We start from the raw sequence: 27,080 nt of genomic DNA, 5'->3' as shown, positions 1-27,080 counted from the left end.
TTTATCTACATCATGTACTGTCTATTATGATAAAGTAATTTTGATGCATTTAACTAAATGGGGCTGAAATGCAATTTTAGATACAGCAGGGATGAACCAGATGCTGTGTCTTGGACAAGGGTAGCGGAGGTGGCATTCCAACAACTGCAGTGGTTTATTTATACTCATAAAGATATTCTGATCATAAATAATTGCATATAGGCATACCAAGATAAATAGGTTTAGATGAGTTATCAAAAAGGTACTCTTTGGTCTTCTTAAAAAAAAAGCATGTAGACTAGCAGCATGATAAAGGGCAAAAAGCTATGTAAGCAAACTGCGTTGCATAGTACATTCTACACTGAGGGAATCTTCTGTATTGGTTCATAACAGTATACAGTGCTGACTTTCTCAGTTTAATTCCCACGTATATAATTCCTTTACCCAGTTGGCTTGTAGAACTGGAAGTGATTCAGGCCTTGACACTTATTAACATTTGAATAATGTGCCCTCTTTTTCATTGTTATACTAAACCTGATCAGCTATCTTTACCAGTAATCTAAAATCTTAAGTGCAATTTTAAATATTTCCAAAAATAGTCTGAAATTGAAGAAGACTGGATCATTTACTATTTAAAAACATGTTCCTTATATCATCTGTTAAGTACTCCCTCTGTGCCAAACCATCTGGGTAAAAGAATAATAAAGCATGTCAATGGTGGAAAAAATGATCAGCTAATGCAAATTACTTTTGGCTGCCAACTATAACAATTCTTTGCAATAAAGGCGCACTAAAGTTGCCAACATATGAATATTTTAAAATGCACAGGTTGCAGTTTTTCTTTTTAAGCTTCAAAATAAAGAACATGTATTTATTGTATTTTATATTGTAGCAATATATTCATCAGATTAATGGGAGAATTATCAATTGAAAATAATCAAGAAAAATGATATGATCAGTTAAAATATATATTTTTTATTTGATGTTATTGAAAGGAATGAGGTATCTTTGATACTTTAGCTCAGTTATGTTTACTTCAGTGAATATAAACGACAATAAAAGAAACAGCACATAGATGAAAGTGATGGTTAGAGGGTCACCTGGTGAAGTAGATTTCTGAGCCATAGTTCAGGATGAGCAGCATGGACTAGAGGCAATGATGCAACAGACCGGGGCTTGTCGCACAGTATATGGATTCGCGAAAACCTGGACTGCAGGGTATGCATGACAGTATATGGGCAAGTGGAGCTTGAATAAGTAGATTCAGCTGGAAGGCAGTTACATACAGGAATAGCAGACAAGTATATAGTATCCAATTAGGTATCTTGAAGCAGGTATATAGAGGTGCTTATCACTAAATTAGAATATCATCAAAAAGTTAATTTATTTCAGTTCTTCAATACAAAAAGTGAAACTCATATATTATATAGAGTCATTGCAAACAGAGTGATAAATTTCAAGTGTTTATTTCTGTTAATGTTGATGATTATGGCTTACTGCCAATGAAACCACAAAATTCATTATCTCAGTAAATTAGAATAATTAACAAAAAAACACCTGGAAAGGCTTCTTACGTGTTTAAAAAAGGTCCCTTAGTCTGTTTCAGTAGGCTCCACAATCATGGGGAAGACTGCTGACATGATAAATGTCTAGAAGGCAGTCATTGACACACTCCACAAGGAGAGTAAACCACAAAAGGTCAATGCTAAAGAAGCTGTCTGTTGTGGTAGAAAAAAGTGCACAAGCAACTTGGATAACTGCAGCCTTGAAAGGATTGTTAAGAAAAGGCCATTCAAAAATTTGGGGGAGATTCACAAGGAGTGGACTGCTGGTGGAGTCATTGCTTCAAGAGCCACCACACACAGACGTACCCAGGGCAAAGGCTACAAGTGTCTCATTACTTGTGTCAAGCCACTCATGACCAATAGACAACGCCAGAAGCGCCTTACCTAGGCCAAGGAGAAAAAGACCTGGACTGTTGCTCAGTGGACCAAGGTGTTGTTTTGAGATGAAAGTAAATTTTGCATTTCATTTGGAAATCAAAGTCTCAAAATCTGGAGGAAGAGTGGAGAGGCACACAATCCAAGCTGCTTGAAGTTTTCCACAATCAGTGATGGTTTGGGGAGCCATGTCATCTGCTGGTGTAGGTCCACTGTGTTTTATCAAGACCAAAGTCAGCGCAGCCGTCTACCAGGAAATTTTAGAGCGCTTCATGCTTCCCTCTGCCGACAAGCTTTTTGGAGATGGAAATTTCATTCTCCAGCAGGACTTGGCACCTGTCCAACCTGCCAAAAGTACCAATAGCTAGTTTAAAAACAACAGTATCACTGTGCTTGATTGGCCAGCAAACTCACCTGACCTTAACCCCATAGAGAATCTATGGGGTATTGTCAAGAGGAAGATGAGAGACACCAGACCCAACAATGCAGACAAGATGAAGGCTGCTATCAAAGCAACTCAGGCTTCCATAACACCTCAGCAGTGCCACAGGGTGATCGCCTCCATGCCAAGCCGCATTGATGCAGTAATTGATGCAAAAGGAGCCCCGACCAAGTATTGAGCGCATTTACTGAACATACATTTCAGTAGGCCAACATTTTGGATTTTAAAATCATATTTCAAGCTGTTGTTATAAAGTATTCTAATTTACTGAGATAATGACTTTTGTGTTTTTATTGGCTGTAAGCAGGGTCCTTCAGAAAGCCGGCAGAAGTGGAGGAATGCTGCGGACCCTGGATGTGAGAAGCTGGTGCTCCAGCAGCCGGGAGTTGTGGTGGTGGAGCAGGATTGCAGGGCCCTCAGTTCCCTCCCTCCGGAACCTGGCGGCTGCAGCAGAAGAGGTGAGATGATGTGGGGCTGGGGCATGTTGCAGGGCCTGTGGTCTGGCAAGGGGATGGGCCTGTGCTGGGGCCTGGGGACTGTGGTGGGGCCTGGGGTTGGGCCTGGGGCCTGTAGTCTGGCTGGGGCCTGTCTTAGGGCCCAGGTCTGTGGTGGGGCCTGGGCCTGTGGTCTGGGCCTGTGGTGGGGCCTGGACCTGTGGTAGGGCCTGGGCCTGTGGTGGTTCCTGAGCCTGTGGTGAGGCTGGAGCCTGGCTGGGGTCTGTGGTGGGGCTGGAGCCTGGCTGGGGCCTGTGGTCTGGATGGGGCTGGGGCCTGGGCCTGTAGTCTGGCTGGGGCCTGTGGTGGGGCCTGGGCCTGTGGTCTGGCTGGGGCCTGTGGTGAGGCCTGGGCCTGTGGTCTGGCTGGGGCCTGTTGTAGGGCCTGGGCCTGTGGTGGGTCCTGGGCCTGTGGTGGGCCTGGAGCCTGGCTGGGGCCTGTGGTCTGGATGGGGCCAGGGCCTGGGCCTGTAGTCTAGGTGGGGCCTGTGTTGGGGCCTGGGCCTGTGGTCTGGCTGGGGCCTGTAGTGGGGCCTATGATGGGTCCTGGGCCTCTGGTGGGGCTGGGGCCTGTGGTGGGGCTGGGGCCTGGCTGGGGCCTGTGGTCTGGATGGGGCCTTGGTCTGGGCCTGTGGTCTGGCTGGGGTCCGAGACTGTGGTCTGAGAGCGGCGTGCGCTGCTCTTCCGTGGCCACGGCTGTGCGGAGCAGCTTTCCGGTGGCCACGGCCATCTTCAGGCAGCTATTTTCCTGTAAATCACAGCTTCATGAAAGCTGCACCGCTGCACCCACCACCACTCTGCCTCGCCGCCGCACCCACCGCTACTCTGCCTCACAGCTGCACCGCCGCTCTGCTGCATTGGCCCTGCGATCCCACTACACCACCACCGCAAGAATCCGGTAAGGTTCGGACGATAAGATGCACCCCCCATTTTCCTCCCAAATTTGGGGGGGGGGAAAGTGCGTCTTATGGTCCGAAAAATACAGTAACTTTTTGATGATTTTATAACTTTGTGAGATGCACCTGCAGTTGCATTCTCTTTGGCCTCTTCACTCTAGATCATGGCTTCTGGCCCGACTCAGATATCACTGCATGACATGCCATCAAGGTGCATGTTGTGACATCATGATGTTATGGTGAGCATATCCCCATTGACAGCATGGTGTACAGTGATGTGCAAGGCCTAGTCGAGCTGTAAGCCACAGCCTGGAGAGAAGTGATGGAAGAGAATATGTGCAACAGGAGAGACTTAAAGGACCAGATAGTAGGCTGCAGAGATAGGTGAGCTGAGCAGTGAAGTGAGTATTATTTATTTTTTTCTTACCTCACTCGTTTTTTATACTTTGGGGTCTGAAGAGAATAGCAGGATCATTTACTTCACAGAGAATAACTTTGCTGAAAATTTAATTTCCCCATAAGAATTTGGCACATTTAATAATCTCCAGTAAGGATGAGAAAACGTGTGGATGTTCGGTTTCTTCAGGTTCAGCTGAACTATAGTTCAAAGTTCGGTTCGGCATCCGAACTTGAACACAAACCCAATAAAAGTCAATGGAGACCAAAACTTTGGTGCTTTAAAATGGCTGTAAAATGGTCATGGTAGGGGCTAGGAGGCTGCAAAAGGAAGCAAAATGGGGTAGAGCAAGGCAATTGCTCTGCAAATAAATGTGGATAGGAAAATTACTTAAAATAACATTGAATAAAAAAAAATAAAAATAATAATCTTGGACCAGGAGGCAGAGTTCCAAGTGGAGGAGTAGGTGGAGGTGGAAGAGGCAGAGGAGGAGGTATTTATCACTTTTGTGCTTGTTTTTTTTCAGGGAACTGACTTAAAGAGCATAAAATTAAAAAATATATAAAAATAACTAATAATAATCTAGAACCAGGAGGTGGAAGTCCAAGTGGAGTTGGAGGTGGAGTAGGTGGTGGTGGACGTGGCAGTGAAGGTGAAAGATGCAGGGCATGGAGTATCCAACACTGTTTTTGTGTATTTTTTTTTGTTTTTTGTTGTTTTAGGGAATTGACTTAAAAGAACATAGCATTAAAAAAATAAATAAATAACAAGGAGGCAGAGGTCCAAGTGGAGGAGGCGATGGAGTAGGAGGAGAAGGTGGAAGTGGACGTGGTGGTGTTGGTGGAAGAGGCAGGGGAAAAGGTATCTAACACTTTTTTCATGTTTTTTGTGTGTTTTTTTAGGAAACTGACTAAAAGGAACATAGAATTAAAAAAAATAAAATATAGCAATCTACAACAAAGAGGCGGAGGAGAAAGTGCAGAGGTGGAGGTGGAAGGGGAGGAGGTAGCCAACACTGTTTTGTGTTTTCTTGTTATTATTTTTTGGTTTTGGTTTTCTTTTGTTTTTGTTGTTGCTTTTTTTATTTGGGGAGCCCCCAAAATGAAACGAATGGCAAATAGAGTTTAACATTGGCTGGGTGCAGCTGGTATAGTTGTCTAGTCAGCCAAAGGTATGGACAAGTCCATTGGGATCCACATCTGGTTCATTTTAATGAATGTTAGCTTACCGACGTTAGCTTTGGACAGCTTAGCAAATGCGCCTGTCTGTGATCACGCCCCCTGCCATGCTAAACACATGTTCCCACGATACACTTGCCGCAGGGCAGGCCAGCTCCTCCAAAGCATAAAGGGCAAGCTCAGGCCATGTGTCCAATTTAATAAATGAGGCAGACGCATAAGTTAGTACATGGAGATGTGTGGACATGTACTCTTGTACTATGTTGTTGTAACGCTGCCTCTTGCTAATACGGACCATGTCAGATTGTGGTCCCAAATATTGTGGCATGCTCAGAAAGTTTTGCCACATTTCAGCCATGTTAACCCTGCCTTCCAAGGTGGAGTTGGTGCCCCAGCTGCATAGGCGTCTTCTTCCTTCTCTGCATTGTTCTTCCATGAGCCTCCTCTGTCAGGTGGGAACGCTTTCAGTAGTGCCTCTACCAGTGTGTGCTTCTATTCACGTATTTTGCGATCCCACTCCAGTGATGGAAGTAATGATGGAACGTTTTCTTTGTAGCAGGGATCCATCAGGGTGGCACCCAGTAATCAGCTGTAATAACAATCAGGGCAACTTTGCAGTCCTTGTGTGGGCATAGCAGCATGTGGTTCATACATGCCAGACTGCACAGAGGAAATGACAAGCTGTCCTCGGTGGGATGTGTATGGTCTGGGTCCTCTGTATAACCCCAGCCACACTCCAGAGATGCCCATGAGCTGATGATTTGAGTGCCACCCTGCTGTGAACACGGTTCCTCCTCGTCATCCTCCAAAACTGTTCCCTCGCTAGACAGTTATGAACCTGTCTGCTGTTGGTATAGAAACCCACCCTCTGAGCCATATGTGGATGATAGGCCTGATAATGGTGTGAATGGTCCCTGTTCCTCCTGCCCCTCTTCCTCATGTGTAGAGATGAGCGATGTTCGACTTGAACTGTTCGCCAATCTCAAATTCGAGCTGTTTTGGGCGGTGTTCGAGCCGTTCGGCGAACACGAACGATTAGAAAAAAATTCGGCTGTTCGAGGTTATGTTCGATAACTGTTCGTGCACCAAAATCATAACTGGATTTTTTCTCAGTAATGATGAAAATTAATGTTAATACACAGTTTGAGTGTACAGCGGGGCGGGGGGAGGGGCAGGGGATGGATCTCTGCAGGAATAATGAAGATCTCCATTTTTTTTTCTCTTTCCCGCATTTACAGTGGGGAGGTGCAATCTGTCAGCCTATCAGCAGCGCACACACGGAGCGAAGTGCTTTTTTTCACACAAGCAAGGGCATGTGTCATTGGCAGTGTATGTCACATGTCCTTGCCCTATAAGACCCAGCCATTTTCCCCGTCGCCACAATTTTCTCACTGCTGCAGCTGCGTGTTAGACGGAACCGCTGTTGCTGTGTGCGCTATACCTTGTTAATTTCAAGCCAATTTTCGCACAAATCTACAGATAGCTTGGGAGTAGGGAATAGTTGTGATTGCAGTCCTTTTAAGGACTAGGTTACAGCATTTCCTACGACTTTTATCAGGCAGGTCTGTGCTCTTAAATAGATAGGTTGGGAGTAAAGACTAATTGTAATTGCAGTCCTTTTCAGGACTAAGTTAGATCAGTTCCTATCAGTTTTTGCCAGGCAGGTCTGTGTCAGTGCTGTGCAAGTTTTTTTCACAGCATTTGGCTAAATCTAGCAAAGCTAATCCTTTTTGGCCTATTGCAGAGTGTGTTAGTCAGTGGAGTAGCCTATCTGTGTTGCAAGCTACACCACCTGTGTATAGAATACCAATTTTTTTACTGCACCTAGTGAAGTAAAACCTTTTGGGCATAGCATCATTCTATTAGTCCATCTATACTGACCTCCATAAGGTTGCAAATTGAATATAATTTTTTCTGCATCTACCTCTGAAAAAATATTTCGGCTTCCAGCTGTGTGTGGGACTTGTTCTATTAGTCCATCTATACTGACCTCCATCAGGTTGCAAATTGAATATAATTTTTTTCTGCATCTAGCTCTGAAAAAATATTTGGCCTTCTAGCAGTGTGTGGGACTTGTTCTATTAGTCCATCTGTACTGACCTCCATCAGGTTGCCAATTGAATATAATATTTTTCTGCATCTAGCTCTGAAAAAATATTTGGCCTTCTAGCAGTGTGTGGGACTTGTTCTATTAGTCCATCTATACTGACCTCCATCAGGTTGCAAATTGAATATAATATTTTTCTGCATCTAGCTCTGAAAAAATATTTGGCCTTCTAGCAGTGTGTGGGACTTGTTCTATTAGTCCATCTATACTGACCTCCATCAGGTTGCAAATTGAATATAATTTTTTTCTGCATCTACCTTTGAAAAAATATTTGGGCTTCTAGCTGTGTGTGGGACTTGTTCTATTAGTCCATCTATACTGACCTCCATCAGGTTGCAAATTGAATATAATATTTTTCTGCATCTAGCTCTGAAAAAATATTTGGCCTTCTAGCAGTGTGTGGGACTTGTTCTATTAGTCCAACTATACTGACCTCCATCAGGTTGCAAATTGAATATAATATTTTTCTGCATCTAGCTCTGAAAAAATATTTGGGCTTCTAGAAGTGTGTGGGACTTGTTCTATTAGTCCATCTATACTGACCTCCATCAGGTTGCAAATTGAATATAATTTTTTTCTGCATCTAGCTCTGAAAAAATATTTGGCTTTCTAGCAGTGTGTGGGACTTGTTCTATTAGTCCATCTATACTGACCTCCATCAGGATGCAAATTGAATATAATTTTTTTCTGCATCTAGCTCTGAAAAAATATTTTGCCTTCTAGCAGTGTGTGGGACTTGTTCTATTAGTCCATCTATACTGACCTCCATCAGGTTGCAAATTGAATATAATTTTTTTCTGCATCTAGCTCTGAAAAAATATTTGGGCTTCTAGCAGTGTGTGGGACTTGTTCTATTAGTCCATCTATACTGACCTCCATCACGTTGCAAATTGAATATCAATTTTTTCTGCATCTAGCTCTGAAAAAATATTTGGGCTTCTAGCTGTGTGTGGGACTTGTTCTATTAGTCCATCTATACTGACCTCCATCAGGTTGCAAACTGAATATAATTTTTTTCTGCATCTACCTCTGAAAAAATATTTGGGCTTCTTGCTGTGTGTGGGACTTGTTCTATTAGTCCATCTATACTGACCTCCATCAGGTTGCAAATTGAATATAATATTTTTCTGCATCTAGCTCTGAAAAAATATTTGGGCTTCTATCTTTGTGTTGGACTTGTTCTATTAGTCCATCTATACTGACCTCCATCAGGTTGCAAATTGAATATCATTTTTTTCTGCATCTAGCTCTGAAAAAAATATTTGGCCTTCTAGCAGTGTGTGGGAATTGTTCTATTAGTCCATCTATACTGACCTCCATCAGGTTGCAAATTGAATATAATTTTTTTCTGCATCTACCTCTGAAAATATATTTGGGCTTCTAGCTGTGTGTGGGACTTGTTCTATTAGTCCATCTATACTGACCTCCATCAGGTTGCAAACTGAATATAATTTTTTTCTGCATCTAACCGAGACAATAGTTTTGGCCTAATACCACAGTTTGGCCACTCAGCTCTGCTCGATTCCCATCCATTGTTTTTTTGTGCAAACAACTCCAGAGTTGTGAATTAGTTAACCACCAAAATGAGTGGAAAAAGGCCTGCTGCTGGTGGAAAGGGGAATAGGCGTGTTGGGAACGGGAAAAAAGGTTGTGTCCGTGGAGTATGTGTTAAAGCAACAGTAACATCTGCAGAAGAAAGACCATCTTCCAGCAATCCTAAAATGTCTACTTCTTTTAGCGGACAATGTGATAAGATATCTTTCTTACGGCCACGCCAATCGCTACAAATTCCAGATGAGGCACAAAAACAGCAGGTGCTTCAACGGATATCAAGTGCTCCTTTAAGTGGGCTCTCCTCCACATCAACTTCAACATCACAAATACTCCAGTCCTCAGAGGAGTCACCCCAATCGCACTTGCTTCCTCACAGCTCCCAAATCTCCAGCTGCCCGTCTGAGTATGAGGTAGAACAGATGGTTGAGTCTGCAGAGCTGTTTACTCATACTATAGCCTGGGAATCAGAGGTCGGCTCCAGTGCTTCTGTGAATCCAGACGAGGAAACGATCTGCACTGATGCCCAGAATCTTTATGATTCGGATCCAGGACCAGACGCAGAAGGTTCTGACCATAATGTAGACCCTCATTCCCAAACTGTAACTCCTGTTGGTGGAGACAATGAGGAAGACGATGATGAGATTCAAATACCTGATTGGAGCGACAACTTTAGTTTTTTGTCAGGGCAGGAACAGGTTGGCTCTGAGGACGACGGGTGTGATAACACACAGGGTGATGATGATGAGGTTGGAGATCCCACTTACTGTCAACCCACAGTCAGCCAGTCGATGAGGTCAGCAGAGGAGGTGGAGGAGGATGCTAGTGACGACAAGGTCAGGTTGCGCCTTCCTGGACAGAGACGTAGTACTGGAAGCACGTCAACAACTGCATCCTCAAACACAACTCTGCCTCTGACCACAAGTCGTGGTGGCTCTTCAGCTCGCATGGGTGCTAAGCCTTGCATAGCCTGGGCATTTTTTCAGATCGATAAAGATGACCCAACTCGTGTTATCTGTAACATTTGTCAACAAAAGCTAAGTAGAGGCCAAAAAATACATAGCTTGAGTACTTCATGCATGAACCGGCACATGGACATGAAGCATAAGTTGCAGTGGGAAGCTCACTGTGCTACAATGCGGCCTAGCCGGCCGGGCCAACCACCGTCTGCCCCATCTTGTGCATCTGCGGCCTCTTCATCCTCTGTGACTGGGGGGACAGCAGTCACACCTGTTTTGGGACGCAGACCTGCCACCTCTTTACCCGCAACAGCCAGCGTGATTGGCAGGTCATCATTTTCTTTGGAGGTGGTAACACCAGCTGGTGTTGAGCGCTGTCCGACATCGATAGCACCACCTTTGGATCAAGGCAACCTAACATGTCCACCTGAATCTTCCTCACAGACCGGCAGTTTGCCGGGGACACCCTTATCAACCCCGTCTAAGCACAACAGCCAGCCCTCAGTACCTCAGATGTGGACAAGTAAAAGACCATTTCCTCCTAGCCATGAGAAAGCTAAGAGGTTGAATTTCACCATCTGCAAGCTCTTGGCTACAGAAATGCTGCCTTTCCGCCTAGTGGACACAGAGGATTTTCGAGACCTTATGTCCGTCGCAGTGCCCCAGTACCAGATGCCCAGTCGGCACTACTTCTCAAAGAAAGGTGTGCCTGCGCTCCACCAGCATGTCGCACACAACATCACCGCTTCTTTGAGAAACTCTGTGTGTGACAGGGTGCATTTCACCACAGACACTTGGACGAGTAGGCATGGACAGGGGCGTTACATGTCGCTGACTGGGCACTGGGTAACTATGGTGACAGCAGGACAAGGGGCTGCTGTCCAAGTCTTGCCGTCCCCACGAGTTGTGTGTCAATCCTCTTTATGTCAAAGTTCCTCCACTGCTTCTGCCCCCTCAACCTCCTCTCGGTCCTCCACTTGCACCCAAAGCCTGTCTGGTCATGCCACAAGCTTTCTAACTGCGCAGAAGGGATCCTGCACACCTCCTTACTATGCTGGCAGTAGGGCTCAACGTCTTCAGGCGGTTTTTACTTTGAAATGTCTGGGAAATGTGAGTCACACAGGTGAGGAGTTGTGGTCTGCTCTGGAGAACCAATTTCATGAATGGTTGTCTCCACTGGACCTGAAACCAGGGAAGGCCGTGTGCGACAATGCTGCAAACCTGGGTGCGGCCCTTCGCCGGGGCAATGTCACACACGTGCCTTGTATGGCTCACGTGTTGAACCTGGTTGTCCAACAATTTTTAGCCCACTATCCCAGCTACTAGATGGCCTTCTGCAGAGGGCACGGTCGCTGTGTGCTCACTTCCGCCGTTCGCATCCCGCAGCTCAGCGACTTACATCTCTACAGAAGTCGTTGGGCCTGCCACTTCACCGGCTAAAATGCGATGTGCCTACCCGGTGGAATTCAACTCAGCACATGATGCAGCGACTGTGGCAGCACCGACAAGCCATGGTGCAGTACGTTCTGACGTATAGCCTGGGCCAACGGGATCCAGAGGTGGGGCAAATCACGCTGGAGGAGTGGTCTCAGATCAGGGACCTATGCACCCTTCTGCACAGTTTTGAAATGGCGACGAAGATGTTTAGTTGTGACGATGCCATTATCAGCATGACTATTCCGGTGATTTACATGCTGGAGCACATGTTAAACAGAATTCGGAGTCAGATGGTGGCACAAGAGGAGGTGGAGGAAGTAGAGGAGGAGGAGTTGTATGCGGAAGGGTTAACATCTGCAAGGTCCAGACAGTCGGCAGCACCAAGGCGGCAGGCATGTGAGGGTGGGGGAGATGGTTTTACCAGGGCGCATGGTAGCAGCCAAACTAGTGAGGAAGGTGCAGGAGCCCAGGAAGAAGTGGAGGACGAACCGATGGAAGACTCATCAGATGAGGGAGACCTTGATCACATTTCTGTTGTGCGAGGTTGGGGGGAGAGGACAGAGGAAGGAAGCATGATTGTTACCTCGCCACCAACACAACAGGGACTTGGTGCTCCTGGATGCGCAAGACACATGAGTGCCTTCTTGCTGCACTACCTGCAACATGACCCTCAAATTGGGAGAATTAGAAATAATCCTGACTACTGGGTTGCCACACTGTTAGATCCCCGGTACAAAAGTAAATTTGCAGAAATAATTCCTGCCATAGAAAGGGATGCACGCATGCAGGAGTATCAGCAGAGACTGTTGCAGAATCTTACATTTGCTTTTCCACAAAACACCAGTGGTGCACGTAGTGAATCTCACAGTTCTAACTTGCCAACCGTGGGACTGTCGAGTGTTCAGCACTCAAACCGTAACAGAAACACAGTATCTGCTGGTAACATCAATTTTGCGGAATCATTTCACCACTTTTTTAGCTCATCCTTTGCAAGGCCACAGGAGACAAGAAGTCTGACACATAGTAAACGCCTAGAGACGATGGTACAGGAGTATCTCCAAGGAAACATTGAAGCCATGACTGTGTCACTGGACCCTTGCTCTTTTTGGGCTTCCAATCTGGATAAATGGCCGGAGCTCGCCTCTTACTCCTAGAAGATCTTGTCATGCCCCGCAGCCAGCGTTCTGTCTGAACGTGTGTTCAGCGCTGCTGGTGGTGTACTGACAGATAAGCGCACGCGGCTCTCCACTGATAATGTAGACAGACTCACGTTCATAAAGATGAACAAATCATGGATCCGAAACGACTTTTCTACCCCTGTGTCATCCTGGGGAGAGTAAAAGCTTGATGATTGGTTAAAATCACTTCACCAACCATTTTAAGCTTTCAAATTACTAATCATGTTTATCTGTATCTTGGCTGGAAAATAATTTGGGCTTTGTAGCAGTGTGCAGTACTGATTCTATTAGGCCATCTACACTAAGCTCCACCAGATTTAAAATTAATAATAATTTTTAGCTGCATCTAGCCCGGAAAATAATTTTGGGGCTCCGAGATGCGCAAGACACATAAGTGCCTTCTTGCTGCACAACCTGCAACATGACCCTCAGATTGTCAGAATTCGAAGTAATCCTAACTACTGGGTTGCCACACTCTTAGATCCCCCACACTCTTCGATCAACCTTTTCATTTTAATAAGGACCAAAAAAATGGTAATTTTTTAAATTATAAGCATTAGCAGGTTATTAGAAACTGAAATCAAACAGTTTTCAACTCAAAACTTTATTCTAGGTGATGTTACATTTGCACATAGGACCCCTTGTTCGAAAGGAGCTTCTGAACTCTCTTGTCCATTGAATTTGTCAGGTTTTGGATGGTTTCTGCTTCAATTGTTTTGCATGAGGACAGAATACCCTCCCAGAGCTGTTGCTTAGATGTGAACTGCCTCCCGCCATCATAGTCACTCCTTTTGATGATGCTCCAGAGGTTCTGAATGGGGTAGAGGTCAGGGGAGCATGGGGGTCACACCATAAGTTTGTCCCCTTTTATGCCCATATCAGCCAGAGATGCAGATGTGTTATGTGCAGCATGAGACGGTGCATTATCATGCATGAAAATTATCTTGCTGCGGAATACACGGTTCTTCTTCTTGAACCATGGCAGGAAGTGCTGTTTGAGAAACTCCACATACATTATGGAGTTCATCTTTACCCCTTCAGGGATCCTAAAGGGGCTGACAATCTCTCTCCCCATGATTCCAGCCCAAAACATTACTCCACTTCCTCCTTGTTGGCGCTGTAGCCGTGTTTGCGAGGGGTGTCCATCAACCAGCCATCCTCCACTCCATCCATCTGGACCATCGAGCGTTGCACGGCACTCATCAGTGAACAAAACAGTTTTGAAATCAGTCTTCATGTAATGTTTGGCCCACTGGAGCCATTTCTGCTTGTGTGCAGTGGATAGAGGAGGTCGACAGGATGGCGTACGCACAGCTGCAAACCTCTGAAGGACCTGCATCTTGTTGTTCGGGGGACGTTGGAGGCACCAGCAGCTTCAAAAACTTGTCTGCTGCTATGACAAGGATTTTTTGCCGCTGCTCTTTTAACCTGACGTAATTGCCTGTAGGAAAGAGTCCTCAATTTGCCCTTATCAGCACGCACACGTGTGTACTGTGAATCAGCTACATACTTCTTGATTGCCAAGACACTTCATCCTGATCATCGCACAATGTTGATTGTAGTCATGCCTTGACCTAAACACTCCACAATTTGTTGCTTCTCAGCAGCCGACACATCCTTTTTCTTTCCAATTTTTGCAGAAAATGTAGGCTGCTTAATAATGTGGGACAGCCTTCTTAAGTAGTCTTGCCTTTCATTGGACACACCTGCCAAACTAATTAGCACAGGTGTCTGCAATTGCTTACAGTGATATAAAGAGCTCTGACACACATCACCATCAATGAGTTTAACTGACAAACAAATTCTTACCTTATCACTCCTAAACACTTTTTGCATAATAATTAGGAACACAGTGTACATGTGCTTTTCCACAAAACACCAGTGGTTCACGTAGTGAATCTTACAGTTCTAACTTGCCAACCGTGGTCTCTATGGAGTTGTTCAATAAAGGGCCCAAAATTAAGATAACATAGACGGGAGAGGTCTCTATGAATAGGAAATCCTAAGTATTTGATACCCTGTGAGGGCCAGGCAAAGGGAAAGTTGGACTGGATGGAATCCTGTATGGATTTGGGGAGGGAGACATCGAGGGCCTCAGACTTCGCTGCATTGATTTTAAAATTTGACCATGTAACAAAGTGATCTATTTCAGCCATAACAACAGGGATGGATATATGTGATTGAGTGATATATACTAGGACATCATCAGCAAATAGAGAGCACTTGTACTCGGTGCCTCCCACCTCAATCCACCTAATATTGGGGTTATGGCGAATTGATGAGAGCAGGTGCTCCGTCACTAGGATGTATAAGAGAGGGGACAGAGGACATCCCTGCCTTGTCCCATTGGTGATTATGAAAGGTAATGAAAATGTTCTAACGCGCCCCCTGGGCCTTGGGACACCCGGAGCCGGACCCTTTTTGGTGGATGCTGGTGGTTGTAGTCTCCGTGGCGGCAACCTGGTTCCGTGGCTCAGGGTGGTCAAACCAGTGGCGGAACTATTTATGTGGTTTTGATGTTTAAATGTCCGACTACGCCACACATGGATTGCGGTCAGAGTGAACCACCGCTGCAGGGCAGACCGCTGAGGCTGGTGTTGTGGGTTCAGCAGAGCGTAGTATAACTCCCCACGGGAGGAGTATAGCCTCAGGGCAGTGTATGCGGAGGATGGGGGTGATGGTGCAGGGCAGCAGCAGTAACGACACGGAGTCAGTGATGCAGTCCAGGGCCTTTACTCACAGTTCTTATTATCCAGACCACTTCTGCAGGTAACGGCTGCCCACGTCGTACTGTGCTCACCAGGTGAGGGGCTCAGACAACTCTGAGATAACTTTGGAGCGCTTCACAGGACCCCCTTTGTGTGTCCTTTGTCTGGCCTTTCTTACCAACCCTTCTGTCCGGCTGCCTCAGGCCTCTTCTTGGTAAACTTGGCGCCAGTTTCCCTGACCCTATGTGCTGCCCTCCTAGAGGGTGTAGCGAGGGGCTGCGCCACATAAAATGTCACAGCCTCCGGTTTCTAGCTGAGGGTCGTTTCCCGCCTCCACTAGTTTCGGGGACCGGTCTCCCCCTTTGGCCTGACCCCTCCACGCAGGTGGATTCGGGCGTGTTGTGGCGACTCGCCCGTCCACACCCCTGGGATCCCTTCGTTCCTCGTTCCTGGAGCCTTCTCCGCTCCTCTTCCTTCCTTCTCCCTCTTCCATGCCTAGGCCTCTGTTGCTAGGCCCGCCTCTGGAACAGAGCTCATGCAGAGCCCCTGCTCCCTGTCACTTCTGCTCAGACTTCTCTGCACTGAACTAAGATGGTGCCCACCTTTTATACTCCCTTCTCAATGCACCCAGGAACTGCTTCCTCCCTGCTCCTGCACTACAGGGTTCCCCTTCCTCAGTGTTCCCTCCCCCAACTCCAGCCAGGGACAGGGACTGTCGTGCCCATCTCAGGGTGCATATTGGTCGCCCTGCCCCACGGCAATGTGGTGTAATGCATGCAGGTGTCGGGATCCTGATCCACACTCCATCCTTACCTGAGAGTAAGATATCACACCTCTGGGTGAGGTGCAATACCTCTGTAGCCACCGAGCCCTCCGGGTGCTACAGTTCCATTTATCTTCAGCCTAGGTGACGCATTGTGATACAGGGCCATAATTTTGGCTATGAAAGGGTCCCCTAGACCCCTACCCCAAGCTTTTTAAGAGAATAATATATGGCGTGCCAGGAGACTCTATGGAATGCTTTCTCAGCATCCAACGAGAGTATCTAATTACAAATTTTTAACTGCATCTAGCCCAGTGTCTGCTAGTCAGCAGATTATCCCGGCTGTTAAGCAAGCTACACCACCTGTAGTTTGGACACTTAATTTTTTCAAAGGAAATGCTTCGGGACCACGGGATACTCAGTGAAGAGCATCAGGAGGCACCCCAAGGCATAGGGGCTGGGACTGGCGGTAGGACGCCTTGCGGTGGACAGCCAAGCTCGATCCTTATAAAAGCTTTTTAACTGCAGCAGCTTTAGTGGACGCTACTGGAGCTGAAATTACGCGGCTGCTGGCATGAGACTTGCCCTTCAATAGATCCTTGTAAAAGGATTTAAAGTGTATTCATTCAAATTAGAGAGACAATTTAAATTAAAAAGCTTAGAGCTGCCTCCACCACAGGGGGGCTCGCTCGACCCACCAGCAGACATTCACCAGTATTTTGAGAGGGGGGCTGGCCGTCAGGGTCCACCACGGCTCTGGCACAAACGGAGGTGGCACGGGCAGGAACGGACTGGCCGTGTCGGCTTCTCACTTTTTGTATTTTAGAAGGGCATGACATGCCTATATCTGTGTCTCCCCCTCCTTTTACTCCTCCACCTCTTTTCTTTTCGCATGACTATATGTACTTGTCACTTTTCCATGTGTTAGTTATGTCTTCTGAGCAGTTTGTCAGCTTTTGGACACCTTTGAAGGTGTTTTCTATGTGTTTCTATGTGTTTTTGTTTGCCTGCCATTGGTTTTAACGGTGTTCGAAGGTGTTCGACGAACAGTTCGACGAACAGTTCGGCGAACACAAGGGTGTTCGACGAACCGAACCGAACTCGAACACTACGAGAGTGGCTCAACACTACGCATGTGCCACCACCTCATCCATCATCACCTGAAGTGTTTTATTCAGCGGGATAAAAAATAGTATAGTAAAGCTCATAATGACATCATCAGGGGTGGCCATGTTGGCTGTTGGTGGAGAACGCTTCGCATGGAGGCCCACTCAACTCTGCATGTTGCGGCTGAAACTCCACTGCTGCTGCTCATACAGTCTCTCCAGCATATGCAAGGTGGAGTTCCATCTTGTTGGCACGTTGCATAGGAAGCAGTGAGCGGGAAGACAGAAGTGATGCTGCAATGCAGACCGGTGAGCAGCAGGAGGGTGAGAACGCTGAAAGTGCACACACACTGTCCACACTATCAGCAGCAGCTCTGACATATGTGAGTATTTTTAAGGAAGCTTTGCACCACCAAATTCAGCACATGCGAAAAGCAAGGGATGTGCATTAAAATGGCTAGTCCCAGAGCTGCTATGAGATTTTGCCCGTTATCCCACACCACCAGTCTGGGCTTGAGGTTCTCCAGCACCAACCACTCATCAGTCTGCTGTTTGATTCTAGTCCACAGCTCCTGCGCGGTGTGGAATTTGTCCCCAAAACATATGAGTTTCAGAATAGCCTGCTGTTGTTTCCCCCTGGCTCTGCTGAAGATGGTGGTTCAGGTTTTACTGTGACCAGATGTGGAGGTGGTGGAGGAAGCGGAGTAGGAGGAGGAGGCAACCTGGACAGAGAAACATCCAGCAATCCTCGGTGGTGTTAGGATATGCACTAAAACCCCTTCCGCCTCTGTCCCAGCTGCCACTACATTTACTCAGTGGGCAGTTAGGGAGATGTAATGTCACTGGCCATGCTTACTGGTCCATGTATCTGTGGTTATGTGAACTTTGCCACTGATGGCGTTGTGCAGTGCACACCTCATTTGGTCCACAAGATTTGTGTGCAGGGCAGAGATGGCCACCTGGAAAAGTAGTGGCGGCCAGGAACAACGTAGTGTGGGACAGCCACCGCCATCAGTTTTTTTAAAACTGTCCATCTCCACTTATCGGAATAGCAGCATTTCAAAAGCTAATAATTTGGAAATGCTGTCATTCAGTACCATGGCTAGTGGGTGGTTAGAGGGTATTTCCTCTTTCTCTTGAGAGTTTGGGGAATGGAAAGCTGAACACTTTTCGGCGACACTGCTGGTGGTGGTGGTGGTGCTGTCACATCCTCTCTTTGTGGGGAGGCAGGTGGCCTTGTCAATCGTGAGCTGGAGGAAGAGGCTGAGATCACAGAAGAAGATGGAGCAGGAGGAGGCTGAGATCTGTCATGCTTTTTAACCCTAGAATGAGTATACCGGGCCTGCTATTTTTTGCAAAATTACTTTAGGTAGAATTTTGAAACTCTAGGTATTCCTCAAGTATGCTGTTGTTGGTAATATCCAGTTGTTCATATAATTTTATGTGATAGGCATTTTGGTATAACAATGCTTTTTTGGGGAAACCCCATATTTACAGAACCCCGGCCTTTTAGACCCGTACTTTGTTTATCAAGTCAGGGTTGCTGGGGAGGGGGGTCCCCAATACTTGTCCCCTAAAGATGCTTTCTGTACTTCTTTTCTGAGGATATTGCAGATGAGGTGCTTTTATGTACAAACCTAGAAGGAAAATGTATTGCTTCTGGTAAAAAAAAAAAATGGCAAAATATCTCAAAAGAGGAATTGTATGCTTATATTGAACTAACACTTCTGTCAGGGTGTAAAAAATCTTATGATGTTCTTATTAGAGAATTATTTCTTGACCCACTTTCTGATCCACACTACAAAGCAACAATGTCAGTGGATAGATATGAGGAAATTCGGAGAAGCCTTCAATTTGATGATAAGTGAACTTGTCCTGCGAGTTTGGAAATGGATCAATTATCACCTATCAGTTACATCTGGAATATTTTTATCAAGAATTGTACCAAGCTCTACAATCCTAGCGCTAATCTAACAGTGGATGAGCAACTTGTAGCCTACAGAGGACGTTGCACGTTCATTCAATATATGTCTAGTAAACCAGCCAAGTATGGAAAAAAATATTCTGGATGTGAGATTCTGCAAATTATTATGGGATCAATGGGCTTATCTACTGTGGCAAAGAAGTTGGCGATCCAGTGCAGAAAGACCTAGGTTCTGACGTTGTAAAAAAACTTGCTGTACCAATTTACAATTCGGGTAGAAACATTACAATGGACAATTACTTTACTAATGTTAAACTTCGCAATTTTTTGCTTGAAAAAAATCTTACAGTTGTTGGTACTATGAAGCCAAATCGATGAGATATTCCTCCATTGATGAAGCACATTCCACAGCGAGCACTTTTTGATAATGTCTTTGGTTTCAGCAACAATGGTGTCTTACAAAGTGAAGAAGGAAAAATCTGTTATATTACTCAGTACCATGCATCTTGATTCTAGTATTGACAGCAATGACATGAAACAGAAACCAGAAATCATCCTGCACTATAGTAAAACTAAAGGAGGTGTGGACAAAATGGATGTAATGGTTGGTGAATATTCATGCAAGAGGCAAACAATACGTTGGCCTGTAGTCATTTTTTCAAATATGCTTGATGTATCAGTCCTTAATTCCTACATTATTTATACTGAAATTCATCCCGATTTCCATGCCAGCAGGAAGGACAGGAGATGCCTTTTCTTGAAGGACCTTTGCCATGAACTTGTAATGCCTCACATGATGCAGTGAACCAACATAAAATGCTTGCCAAAGCAAACTAGAGAAGATATGAAAAGGTGTGGCGTATTCCAATTTTCAGGCAATTCCAGAGCCAGAAGAAAGAAAATGAAAGCGTTGTTTTATTTGTCCAACAAAGACAGGAAAACTGAGTGTTACTGTACCATTTATGGAGAAAAATCTGCAAAGAACATTCTTTAGAACAGATAACATGTGTAAATTGTGCGTAAGATCAATAAAATTGAAAAGGAAAAGTTGGAAAAGAAATGTAGCTGTAGCTAGTTTACCTTATATACCCTTGTTTGTGTGTTTTTCATATCTTTGTTTGAAATTTGAAAAAAAAAATTGTTAAATGATAATTGTTAAATGTTAAGTTGTTAAAAGGATTCATCACATAGAATGCATAATGTGGGCCTTTTAGTTTTTTGCTGTTTTCTGCAAACAATTATAATTACAATGTTGCGCATTTTTCATATCTTACTTTGTAATTTTGAAATAAACTTGAAAAAGTTATTTATTTTAGTTCCTCCATATAATTTGCACAAGGGCCTAAAAGGCTCGGGAAATGAGAAAGTGTATATTTCAGACATCACACATTCTAGGATTAAGGTGTGTACTACACTGCAACTCGTGCTTTGAATTCAGATGCCTCATCATGCAGGTGGTGCTCAGGTTCAGAACATTTATGCCTCGCTGCAGGTTCTGATGGCACAGAGTGCAAACCACCCGTATCTTGTCATCAGCACACTGACTGAAGAATGCTGTGATCCGGAATTTATACAGGCCGGGTCACTTGGTGCGCTGGCCAATCACAGCCATGCCAATACTTGATATGGCTGTGATGGCTTCGGAAGTGCCCACACCCTAAAAGCTGCAGCCTTTCGACAAGCTTTATTTAGCATCCTAACCCAAACAGTACACCGAACTTCCGGTAAAAAGTCTGTGTTTGGGTTCTGGTACCCAACACTAGGGGTCCGCTATGAACTCCGAACTTTACAGTTCGGGTTCACTCATCTCTAACCTAGTTAGTTACAGTATGTTAAAATATTTTTTAATAACTAATAAAAATTTTACTATTCCTGCTGAAATTGCATTGACTGCTATTGATTTTGTAAGCCGTCACTACTGCTGAAATTACACATTTTGTTACTTTTTCTAAAAATATACTAGTTGTCACTTTTCTGGTACCTTTGACTGTGGAATTTAAAGGACAAGTTTCTACTATAATATTGACTGACATACAATCTGCAATGAGGCAATAAACTACTCATATGTCATAACACAACTGGATTTATTCGATTTCCCAGCCCTGACTTTTATCCTGTACAGTGAAGAGTTATGGAGATTATATAGATGTTTCATTTGGTCATGGAAAGGGTAGTGTCGATATTGCTACAAATAAACAAAATAATAATTCCAATTTAACATTTAATAAAACGAAGGCTCTAAAAAAATTACAAAAACATCATCATATTATAATTCGCCCTTAGAACAAAGGAGGATCACTGATAATTTTAGACATCTTACTATATAAATGTGTAGTGATGAAAATACTACAAGATTCTATCATTTATCATCTGCTTCCCTATGACCCTTTTCCTGCCATCAGGTCAATCTACAGTAGCGAACATATCTGAGTATTTTTGCTAAAAATTGGCAGGAGGAGACAGTTAACCGCTGCCTGTGTAAAGTGACACGTGACAGTAGCAGTGGGTGAGTTACTCGTCTCCTGCACCCCTGCACGTTACATGAAAGTAAGGGTCCTGACTGGGTGTGTGGACTTGTGTCGTAGGGGTGGTACGCCCGTACACTCTACATGTAACCGATGATGGTGGTTTGCCAGGACCAGATATAAACCAAAGAACACTCTATCTTTTTTGCTTACTTTCTCTACTCTTTGCACAGCCCAGTACACTATCTTGGCAGCTTCTTTTTTCCTCTTGGGGACCGCACAGGTAAAGGTGTAATGCTAAGGCCACTTTTCCTGTATGAGAACCGCACAGTGTTACACTCGACCCCTCACAGCAGCTCTCAGTTTCCAGTCCACAAGAGTCACAGACTTCATCCTGTAGCAATGCGTCCTGTGATTTCTCCGCAGGAGAGGATGCATCCCAATATGGTGACACTTTCTTTACTGTAGACACTTAGTAGCTACAATGATATACGTATTTTCTTCCTTTTGCTTCCCTTTACTTTTACCTTCCGTTACCTCTCTGACGAGGACACTGTACCATCCTGATAGGCTTCCTGGCCGAGTTCCCGATATTATTTCTCTCACTCTCTCTGTCCAAATTCCAGACAACTACTTACTTCTCTTCTCTGCTATCTCTTCTCTTACAGGCTCTTACTATCTGCTCCAGTAGTTCTTCTCTTGTCACAAATTCACCCTCTGCATGCAGCACTGCTCACACTAGACCTGAGGTCTTTACTCTGCACACTCTGGACTCTTTCTGACTTAATACCAGGACGTCTTTCCTGATCCTGCTGCATAGCCGCTATGTGCTATGCTGGGCTAAACTCTGGACTTAACTATTTTACCCTACTCATTGTCTGGTGCTGGGCAGACTATAACAACGTTATTGCCTTCTTGTGGCCATTATACTTAATATTACATAACATTACGTATCATACAATACACACTACACATTACACTGTACAACATTACATGAAGGCTTCTCAAGGGTTGTGGGCAACGCCCCCATCCCCCTACATCTATCGGTGAGAAAAGGTATAGATTGCAGTCACGGAGGCTTCATCACCTATCTCAGATGCAGTAGTCCATCCCTACAACTGAAAACATTTACCTAGTGACCTGTTAAAATCATGTTTTGTTCCTGGCCCTAGTTGCTGCTCCAAGTATCTATAGTGCTGTTCATTTTGGAGCTCAAACACAAGTCTAGAGAGAAACTTACATTCTCCTGCATGAGAAAACAGACAGCGGGCATCCCTTTGTGCAAGAAATAATGGCAGCTTTATGTCTCCCAGTGAGGCTGAGCACACATCATCATTTATCAAAAGGCAGCAGAATTCACATGATGGCAAGGCAACAATCTGACAAGATGATAGTTTAGTTGAGAAACCAGTGATGACTGAGAGCATATGGCTGTTTCCTTGCCACATAATAAGCAATGGATATTTGCCATTTCTACAGAAAAGGAGGATGAGTAGTATAACATGCAGTAGAGGAGGATGATAATGATGATGGTGGTGATAATGACACCAAACAGGTGTTACCTAGGGTTGCAGTTTGGCAGACAGAAAGACGAATGTTGCGAGAAAAGAGAAGAGGATAACTTGTGCCCTGATGTGATTGCAGGCCGGTTTGCTTTGCCAAATTAGCTGATAATGTTGCTATATGTGCTGATGGAGACTCGTGGTTAGATATTCAATCTTTAAAATGTCTGCTGGTGGAGGAGTATGTGATCAGACCTGTCCTTCAGTCTCCTCCAATAGAAAAGCAGTTTTCCCATGTGATGTTTTCAATTGGACAAGGCTTATGCACAGGATGGTCACATGCTCCTACACCAGCGACCATTTTATGGACTGGAGATGTGTGCAGTTCGTGAGGAAAGCTGCACTAAAAAGAATAGGAGGAGTACATGTTATACCAATATAATGGTAATTGCCACAAAATCATATCCCCATTAGATTTGGTAAAATAAAGACTATGTAGCCAACCCCATTAACTCATTCTGCAGCCAGCAATAGACAGTGTAATACAGTGGCTATAGAAGGCAAATGGTGCAAATTTGTAATGAAACCCAATTGCAAAAATTATTGTTAGCCGCAATTACATGCATTTAAGTAAGAACAAAATATATATATAAAGGTGGACAACCCCTTTAAGGAGAAACCTATGCTGCTTGGCATGATGCCCATCTCAAGTTTTTATAATGTATTTTTAAGAATATTCTGACAATTTTTGCATTGTTTTTTTTTTTTCAATCAATGATATTTTTGTATTATTTATTCAATTTGTACAGTTAATTAATTGAATATTATGATGCTACTGAGTGTTGTATATGAAAAAATTAAATACCAGCAACCATTACTAAGGACATATTTGTCTGAAACTCATAGACCAGCGATACAGTCTTTGCTATTTTAATGTTCATAAAATAAACTGAGTGTTTTATAAGAATTTGGCCTTACTTCCGGAATTTAATTTTTCATATATAAGTTTGGTCCATCTGAGTCTCTCATGACTGTGCTTATTAGAAATGAGGGAATATTTCAATATTCGGTTAGGATTGCGATCGCCGATTTTGCAATATTCGCGGATTTATTAGTCAAATATTCGCCAAACATATCCGAATGCCATTGAATTCAAAGGGAAGCAAAACCAAACGCATACACAACACCTTCAAATGGGCCCAAAAGCTGCCAAAACACATCAAATTAGGGGCAGACACAGGGAAAGTGGCATCAATTGACCCAGAGTACAAGTAGTATAATTATTATTTATTATTATAGTGCCATTTACTCCATAGCACTTTACATGTGAAAAGAGGTCATCGAATGATACAAGAGGAGAGAGGACCCTGCCCATCAAGAGTTGTGGACAGCTATTCCTGCCGAGTTTGAACAATGGCTGTCTCCACTGAACCTGTAGCAAGGGAAGACCGTGTGCAATAACGGTGCAAACCTGGTGGCAGCTCTACACCGGGGCAACCTCACACACGTGCCATGCATGGCTCGCATCCTCAACCTGATAGATCCTCAACCTGCTTTTTTTACTCTGCACACAGCTGGATTTCAGCGCCACAAAATGACAAGGTGAGATATGGCATGTTGTATCACGTTAGGAACAGAAAAAAATAGTTTTTTCTTACACTGCACCAGCAATGCACACAGCTAAATTTCAGCTCCACACAATGACAAGGTGAGATATGGCGTGCTTTATCACGTTAGGAACAGAAAAAAAATGATTTTTAAAGGTGTTCTCGTGCATGGAGTACAATAGAAGCAGTGCACAACAGAGTTCTAAGAAATGTGCCCTGCTGTCTTTGTCTGGACCTCACTAATGTCACCAAAAAAAAAATTCTGGAAGGTCGATTTTACATCTACATAGGACACTAGCTATGTAAACTATCTGACTTAGCAGCAACCGCCTAGCTAACTAGATAAAATCTCTCAGTATCCTGGAGCAGACCAGGAGCATCCTAATCTGTTATAGTCTCAAAATGGTGCTTAAAAACATGTCTGCTCTTTATATGGAGTGGGACTTGTGATTTCAGCAGCCAATGGCACAAGCCCTTGTGTCTGGACATTGTGGATGGTTTCTGCGCCCTGATTGGCTAGCCGCAATTTGCACACATAAAGTTAGGAAAAAAAAAGATTTCAAGCACATCTCTCTTCTGTGCTCTCCCCACCCCTCCCCTCATCAAACATGCCCCCCAGTTCATCATACACAACCACTATCCTAGGCAAAATGATAAAAATACTTTATTGGCAACGCAATCATTTCTCCCACTTTTACCGACTTTTACAGATTTTAAGAAAAAATGCTCATGTGTCCGATCACAAATCCGAATGTGAGATATTCGTGCCGAATTTGAAATTGGCGATCGTTTTTCAAACATATTCGCTCATCTGTATTCATGGCATATCAGAGTTTATCTCATATAGATTTGTCTCTTTGAGCTGCTGAGTTGGAGAGCTTGGTACAGAAAGTAGAATATCTCCCAACAACTCTTCCTGATCAATTTCCAGTTATACTGTAGACCAATATTACTGAGACCAATTGCTGAGGAAAAAATATGTAGAAATGTAATGCATTTTGTCTGACAGTCACAGATACCTCAGTCATTCTCCAGACCATTACAGAATTCTTTACTATTAATGATGGGACAGCCCAATCCAGGCTAGTATGGAACGCCATGTAGGATTTTTCAAGGGGATGCATCATTAAACTTATTAGTTCCTCTAAACTCAAGACTAGAAAGTTGGGTGAGGTGTTGGAGAAGAGAGTATGGGCAGCACGGTGGCTCAGTGATTAGCACTGCGGCTTTGCAGCACTGGGGTCCTGGGTTTAAATCCCACCAAGGACATCATCTGCAACATTTGTAAAGTTTTTCATGCTTTCTGTGATCTTGGCTTCTCTGAAGGTCTCATTGAGTGCATAGAGAACACACGCTAATTTATAAATAATTATTGTGGTTCATTTTATATATAATTATGGATTGATGCATGCTCATTAGAGTTGAGCGAGCACTAAAATGCTCGGGTGCTCGAAGCTCGGGCCAAGCTCGCCGTGATACTCGGGTGCTCGACCCGAACAACGAGCCCAAAGTTAGTCTATGGGAGACCTGAGCATTTTTGCGGCGGCACCCCCGACAGTCTATAGAAAGCCTAAAAAGTGGCCAAAACGATAGTGACAGTGCTCAAATGACATGGGGACAGAATGGGGATCGCCCCAGGAAGCATTTCTGACCCCCAGGTCACTGTTGTCAACAACGTGGTCAGAGGTATTAAGCCACTTTTACAGGCTCATAATAAAACATTCAAAAACGAAAGTGAAACTTTTTTCCTGTGAAAAATGTTAAGGAATTTCTTTTCCAGGGTAAAGACTTGTGTATAAGGTAAAATAAATAACCAAATCAAAAATACTCCTCCACACCTTGGGCTATGTTCACAAGTCGCATTTTTTATGCCTTTTTGCACTTTTGTATTACTTTCAACTGTGACAAATGCATTCACCGGGAAATGTCATTTTAACATTTTACAACCTTATCTGGCCATGTGCTGTGTGACACATGCATACAGTGCTGAAAAGACATTGGGACAGCATGGGGAAGACCCCTGGAAGCATCTCTGACTCCCAGGTCACTGCCTAAAAGTGTGCCCATTAGAAGTGATCTTTGCCGCATCAGAAGATGCAGACTTGCAGCTATCCCTGTGCAAGTTCTTGTCCCAGGGCAGTGTTCAATTGTACCTCCCCAATTCCTTGCAATGCAAGCGCAAATATGCAGCCAACCTCCCACCCACCCGCAGGCTGAAATACCATACTGCTAGCTTGCACTTGAAATGGGGCCTTTTAGTTTTGAGGAGGCCGAAGCTGGCCACTACCTCATGGCTGCTTCAGCAGCGAGGTATCCATACTCAGTCCCCAGCCACCCGGCGGCCGGGTGTCCACGCTCAGTCCCCAGCTGCCAGGGGGCGGCCGGGTGTCCACACTCGGTCCCCAGCCACCCCACGGCCGGATGTCCACACACGGTCCCCAGCCGCCT

The 27,080-nt window shown here is 44.6% G+C and overlaps 1 pseudogene; it reads left to right on the top strand.

Annotated features, from left to right (window-relative positions):
- Positions 1-20,682, top strand: part of LOC141264118 (ATP-dependent DNA helicase PIF1-like) — a 43,929-nt pseudogene extending 23,247 nt beyond the window's left edge.
- The last annotated feature ends 6,398 nt before the right edge of the window (positions 20,683-27,080 follow it).

This window comes from Phyllobates terribilis, unplaced genomic scaffold (assembly GCF_046119375.1).
Source record: "Phyllobates terribilis strain yellow unplaced genomic scaffold, ASM4611937v1 Scaffold_1__5_contigs__length_1240528914, whole genome shotgun sequence".
Lineage (NCBI taxonomy): Eukaryota > Metazoa > Chordata > Amphibia > Anura > Dendrobatidae > Phyllobates > Phyllobates terribilis.
This window is presented reverse-complemented; position numbering and strand designations above follow the sequence as displayed.